We start from the raw sequence: 7,349 nt of genomic DNA, 5'->3' as shown, positions 1-7,349 counted from the left end.
AGTGAGTAGCCTATGTGTTCTTCCAGACTATCCTTCGAAATCCGGTCAGTCGTCTAGTCTACAAACTCTAACTAATATCCATCCATCTAAACATTCGTATTTATAATATTAGTAAGATAATTTTATAATATGTTAGATTGTATAATATGTTAGCAACCTAAATTCCACAACTGGCGTGATTTACTCCTTACAAAGGTTTTAGAGAAACGTATTTAATCAAGCTTTCACGTGATCAAATCATTTGAAGTAAGTCTTCTTATCTTTGACTAGCTGTTCCCATGAGGCTTCATCCGCATGAAATTATGAAAATTTTATTTTATTAGTTACATTTGTCAAATTATCAATAACAAATGTCAAAATGACCATGACATGATAAACCTTAGCAATCTTTCTTTCTTGATGTTGGCACTTATGGTCTCTTTCCCACATTAGGGTTTTTATACAAAATATTTACCCCATAACTTTAGTGGCGTGAAAATATATAGCCTAAAGCGTGACGTAAGTGTAGGGCTTTTTATTAAAAAATAGTATTATTTAAAAATATGCTGTAATTGCTGACGTCTTAGGTAACAAAGAAGTGTGTGTTTACGCTTTATTATAATAGGTATAAGATATAGATAGAGATAGAACTTTATTATTTTTGGTCTATAGAGTATTATGACTAATTTTGTGGAGTGACTGCCCTTTGTTAACTTGTCTTTATATCGTTCTCGGAAATGTTTCATAGCAATAAATAATATAATGTAGCAAAGCGAAGTAACTAATAACTTCTTTCCTTTTGAACATCTAACCACAACTGCGGTTACAATACCGCTACGAAAATCGTAGCAAATTGTACTACGCTTCACGTAGCCGCTTCGTTATGGAAATTGTATAAAACGGTTAGCCACATTAAATAAATTTTCAGTTAGAGATTTGTACATCGTGATTGCGGTTCTATTGAAATATTTATTTTATAAACGTATATTAACTATTATTGTTATTTAACATTAACATTTTTTTAAGTTTGTTCCAATTAATATCTGCAATACCAATCTGTACTAAAGTCATAAAGCGTAAACACACACTTCTTTGTTGCCTAAGATGTCAGTAATCACAGCATATATTCGAATAACTCTTTTTTTAATAAAAAGCCCTACACTAACGTCACGCTTTAGGCCATATATTTTCACGCCGTTAAACTTAAAGGTAAATATTTTGGATAAAAACCCTAATGTGGGAAAGAGACCATATTTTTTATAATTTCATGCGGATAAAGTCGCATTGAAACAGCTAGAACTTAGTAAGAATAAATAAATGATTTTTTTTAATATGATAGGTTAGGGGCCCATACTAAAATTATAAGATTTGCATTTTTGTATGTTTATGATTCACGTAAAATCTATTGGGCCGATTATAAAAATTCTTTCACCACGAGAAAGGTAATTTAACTGTGAAAAGCAATAGCTATGTTTTTTATTAATTCCACGCGGACAAAGTCGCGAGGGAAAGCTAGTACTTGTTATTTTAATCTAAGAATGTACTTTTGACTTTAGTATAATGGTTTTATAAGTACTATTCACAATATTATAGATATAATAAAAGTTGTTTACGATCAACCAAACTCAAGTAAACAAAGTAATAATAAGTCAATGCCCTACAATTACAGTATTTGTCAGACTACAAAGGATTAGTATAATATTAGTTACTATATTTTAATACGGACTTGGTATACGGATACAGAGCGTCAGTGCCTCAGTGATTTAAGCACTTGACTTGTAATCTACAGGTCTTGGGTTCGAATCACGCTGTACCAATGAGATTTTCGAATTTTCGAATTTTCATATGTACATAATTTACTCGACGTTCTTACGGTGACGGAAAACATCGTGATGCAACCTGCACATATCGGCGAAGAAATTCAAAGATATGTGTGAAGTCGACCAACGCTGGGCAAACGTGGTTGACTATGGCCTAGTCACCCTAAGTTAGGGTAGGCTCCGAGCCCCTCGGTGGTGACGTATAGTGAGCTGGTGATGATGATACGGATACAAGTCTTTAGTCTAGTAATATTAACATTAAATCTATACATATAATAAAATTAGAGTGTCTGTTTCCAACATCAAAAAAAAATCCAGATTTCGGGACGATGATTCATTTGCGTTGCTGATAACGAAAATCGCATTTTTTTGCCTGTCTTACAGTCTGTTTGTCTGTCTGTCCGCAAGCCGCGTTTGTCCCGAGTAATCTCCGAAACAGCTGGGACGATTTCGAACGGACTTTCACTGAAGGGTAGCTGACATAGTCGGGTATATTATAGGCTACTTTTTATCTTAATATTGCGTGGAAGAAGTCGCGGGCAACAGCTTGTTCTAAATTACAAACATAATTTAAATGTAATATAATCACGAACAATCATGAAACTTGCAGATCATATCTTAGTGGCGGCGTAGAATTAATAATGTTTTAATTAAGTGTTCATAAATTGTTGCCTCAATTTAGCCAGAGTCATAGCTTATAATGAACATAACAAAATAAACAAAACGTGTTCATCGGCGTTATAAATGTTTCATAACACGGTAGTCATATAATTTAACGCAACAGCGAACAGATTGAAATTAATAACGTATGTGTTTTGTTTTTAATAACAATTGCCTATTTTTTTTGGAAATAAATGGTGTTCCCTTTTTATCTTGAACTAGCTGCTCCCGTGCGGCTTCACCCGCATGAAATTATAAAAACTTTATATTATTATTTACATTTGTCAAATTATTAATTACAAATGTCAAAATGACATGACATGATGACAACCTTGATTCCTTGATGTTGGCAGCAACTTATGGTCTCTTTCCCACATTAGGGTTTTTATCCAAAATATTTACCCCCTAAGTTAGATGGCGTTAAAATATATAGCCTAAAGCGTGACGCAAGTGTAGGGCTTTTTATTAAAAAAAACATTCAAAAATATTTTGTAATTGCTGACATCTTAGGCAACAAAGGAGTGTGTGTTTACGCTTTATTATAATAGTATAGTATAGAAGTATATGTAGATATATATTATTTCAGATGTAACAGTCGCTTAAATTCAAAAGCAGGTTTAAAATACAAAGAGTTTTTTACAATGACTGTTTAAGGTATTTGTTAATGCTGCAGATAATTTACGTATTTATTTATATCAAATGAACGTTCCCTGTTATAAGAATCCTTTGTGAATTATAATTAAAATAAAATAGGCCTGCCGTTCTTATTGTAAACATTCTTGGAAGCACAAAGAGCTATGTAAAGGGATCTAATTAAATGTCCTGTCCTACAGATAAAAGGGCAAACAACTGCTTGTAGAGATTTTTGTTTATTTAATTTCTATAGATCATTGTGTTTAAAAACGATCTACTTAATTTAAATATAACTTTCTAAAAAAAACTTCTCTTTAGTCTCAGATTAAGGCACTACATAAATCTAGATATATTAATATTTTTTAAAAAAATATTTGAACACACCGCCATGTCTTTTGGCCAGAAATAGAGTTATCAAACAATTGAAAGTTCTAATCTGTTCACATTTAAACTAAACCTCTGAACTATACTAACCTATTTAAGTTGAAGCGCTATCTAAAAGCTTCAGTACATAGTTAAGGACCACAAGAAATTGGTCAGCGTCGTAAATTCAATTCCACCGGCCACACGCACGCTGGTAGGGATCAGTTAGGATCTAGTCGACCCACTTGTCTCAGTTTGAAAAGATACATAAGCCTATATAATACATACATCTTTACGAAGGGTTAGTTGGATTTAATATTGAGGGTAATTCGTCAAGACATCCGCTACGTACAAGGTTCAAGGGTTGACAACAATTGGTTAACCTTCTTAACATAAGTAATCTAATATTACAAAACCCTTACAATCAGGGTAAGGTTTACAAAATCAACTTAAGTATTATTAGGGGTAATGTAAGTTACTTTTATATACATTTTTCACCAAAATGTTCCATATTCTCGTACATTAAAGTACAAGTTATTAAATAGTTTTTAGGCCCTGTCCCACCACTGGCTGTTAGAGGTTCAGATAGCTTAAAAATTACATCACTGTCAGTTAAGGGAACAAAATCCGATATTTCCATCAAATATCTTACACGTTGGATTGTTCAGACAATCTATAATTTGGTGGGACAGACCTTTAATCAATTTAATTATCAGTTGGCGTTTAAATCTTTAATGCATATTATATTTTGAATGAAATTGATTATTTGCAGTATAAAAATTACTAACTCGTATCTCCTAAGCTAAAAATTCCCTATAAACATAAAAAAAGTATCGGAACTCTTCTTTATGGGGTCCACTGACCTTTTTCGTGGGTCATTCCTGAATAATGTGCGTTCTGTACGTTTGACCTCCAAGTATATACTTACTATGTCACGAGGAACTGGGATTAATTGCCACTTTCCGACAGAATACGAATCGCTATTCATTTATCTGATGTAGAAAATACTGATACGGTTTTATAGCTTTTTTAACTTAATAGTAACTTGATGCTTTTAAAAGTTTCATATTATATCATTATTTAGTTGATTTATGTTGTTTTTTTATAAATATCCTATACATAAAGAGCGGAAAATGCCACTGGAATGTACATCCAAGGTTAAAACCTTAGCGAACGAAGTTTTTAGTAAAATAGTGTATTTACTGCCCTTTTATTTATTGGGCAAAAAAGAGGGGAGTAGTAAATTGGCTAGTGGATTATATTTTGGTGTCCGGACGCAATCCATTAGTCGGCGCACGGTTCGCGTCTCATACGTCACGCGCGGGGTAATTGCCCTCCTTTCTTGCGTGTCCCCTAATTACATACATTTATTACAACTTTCGTGACAATTCTTACAATTACTAATCGATTAATTTTATTAGGAATATAAAGAAACGATTTCACGAAATGTTAGTACAGTTTAAATAAATTGTAGACAGAAACGTCTAAAACAAAACAATAACAACGTATATGATACACCACTGAGAAAATCAATTACGAAATTGCCCACATAAAAGCTTGAACGTTAAATACGAATTGGAATACAAGTGAATCTCCCATTGAGACCCTTGAGGCCGCGACGAGCTATTACATAAATGTTATAAAATGTAATCTATCTTTGTTTTTAAGAGTAAATTAGAAAGGGACAGAGTTTGAAGCTTTCAATTATATTTATAATACTTTAAAATGTATGGGAATATTGTCTATTAATGTTTGACTTATGTTGCTAATTCCAAGGAAACAACCTTGATCAATAAATCTCCCAACAGTGAGTTAGTATCTAACTTGGTAGTTTAACTCCAGCAAGAGTTGACTCAGTACTGCCTTTATGTTGTAAATTAGTTGAAAATTGTTTACTTTAAACGCAATTACTAATATAATACTATATGCAAAATATAATAATACTTATTAGTTTAAGATTATTCCTCAATCATTAAATGTCAAATCATCTTTAAAAATGGCATTACTTTGTGTTTTTATGCTGTTGACTTTTATGAAACTATAAGAAACTATAGTTTGATAAAAGTCAACAGCTATAACTATAAGAAAATGTGTTCGGATACGCTTTCGGCAAATTTATAAAAAAATATATGAAATAACCTCTCATATTTATTTCAATACCAGAGTTCTTAATGATACAACATATCGTATTTCCTCGTAACCGCATTATTTGGTCCCTTTTTATTATCAAAAAAAGATTAAATAGAATCCAATTATTTTCCCTAAAACGCAAACGAACTGACAACGGCTATAATGATAGGGTCGGGTATAAAGAAGCAAGAAATTTCGTTCCTTTTGTCGGGAGTTTTCGAATTTGTCCCTAGACGGGATAGAAGTGAAAAAGAGTTTTTTTTATAGCTCTATACACTAAAAATAATTATTTTAAGAACGGTGAAATTGATTTTGCAAATGTCAAGTACATTTTGAAGTTAGAATTTAAGATTTTTGTCGACACAAGCCTTTTAATTATGATACTCGTATAAAGTGCACCTAAAGTTAAAAACTTGGATTAGATAAGGTATACAGAAAGGAGGTAGCAATCTTAATCAATCTTATAAAGCCTCAAAGAGCCGTAACGAGCAGATTAAGGTTTTTTCCCGCAGAGGCCGCGCGTCCCATTTCTTTGTGACGTTCATTTTTCACGTGACGACGCCGCAGAGTGGCACTGATCCCTCGCCTAGAAAATTTGCATTAGCCTGCACTATGCAAGTAGAGCGATAGTGTTACCATATTAATAATATTATTTAGGACAATATTAAAACATGTCAAAGACACTAGCGGTTTTATATGTTTGTATTGCAGTTAGGGAAATCCATAGATATTTCGCCCAGGGCGCCGGTAGTAAAACCGGCCCTGGTCAGTAACATAATTCGTATTAAAAATAATCCAAATAAATGTATTAACATCAGGGATTTATACTTAGAATATTATTTTATTAAAGACGTAGTTTTCAAAGAAATTCCACATGAGTTAACTTTAATAGTTCCTGTAGTCACGTGTTGTTGCCCGCCGCTGGGTATCGAACGACTTTGCAAATAACCAACCTCTCACGTGCTCGAGTGCCCACGGCTCTGTCTATAACAGAACATATCACAAGGGAGACCCCTTCGTCTTTTCATAACTTTTGCATATCTATACTATTATAATAAAGCGTAAACACACACTTCTTTGTTGCCTAAGCTGTCAGCAATTACAGCATATTTTTTAATAATTCTTTCTTTAATGAAAAGCCATACACTTACGTCACGCTTTAGGCTATATATTTTCACGCCATTAAACTTAGGGGGTAAATGTTTTGGATAAAAACCCTAAAGTAGGAAAGAAAACATAAGTTGCTGCCAACAGCAAGGAAGCAAGATTGCTAAGGTTGGCCGTGTCATTTTGACATTTGCTATTGATAATTTGACAAATGTATACAGTAACATAAAATTTTCATAATTACATGCGGATGAAGCCGCATGGGAACAGCTAGTTTCTATTTATTTTTACTTTTAAAATTTGAACATGAAAAACCAATATTGCGCTCGAAAGAAATATGAAACCAATCTAAAATATTTACATGAATTATTTGTAAAATATCCGCAATTTTATTGATACATAGCCACCCTGATATTGATTTCAAAGACAAAGTGCTAGAAAATTGAATTCGAACCTAACCACCTGCCTACGGTCCAATCAGATGCCTGGAAATTCGTAGTGAATTCGAATATTGCCGCAGCTGAATGAATGAACGATTCAATGAATGAATGCATATCGCATCGCATCGGTCTTGAACGGAATCTTGAATTCTTACCGCTAAAATAGGAATTTCTGTTTATCGAATGTTTGCTTGAACGTCTCGTGTTATTTTGTTTT

This window comes from Papilio polytes, unplaced genomic scaffold, assembly GCF_000836215.1.
Source record: "Papilio polytes unplaced genomic scaffold, Ppol_1.0 DF824180.1, whole genome shotgun sequence".
NCBI lineage: Eukaryota > Metazoa > Arthropoda > Insecta > Lepidoptera > Papilionidae > Papilio > Papilio polytes.
The sequence above is the reverse complement of the archived record's forward strand: the minus strand, read 5'-3'. Positions refer to the sequence as shown.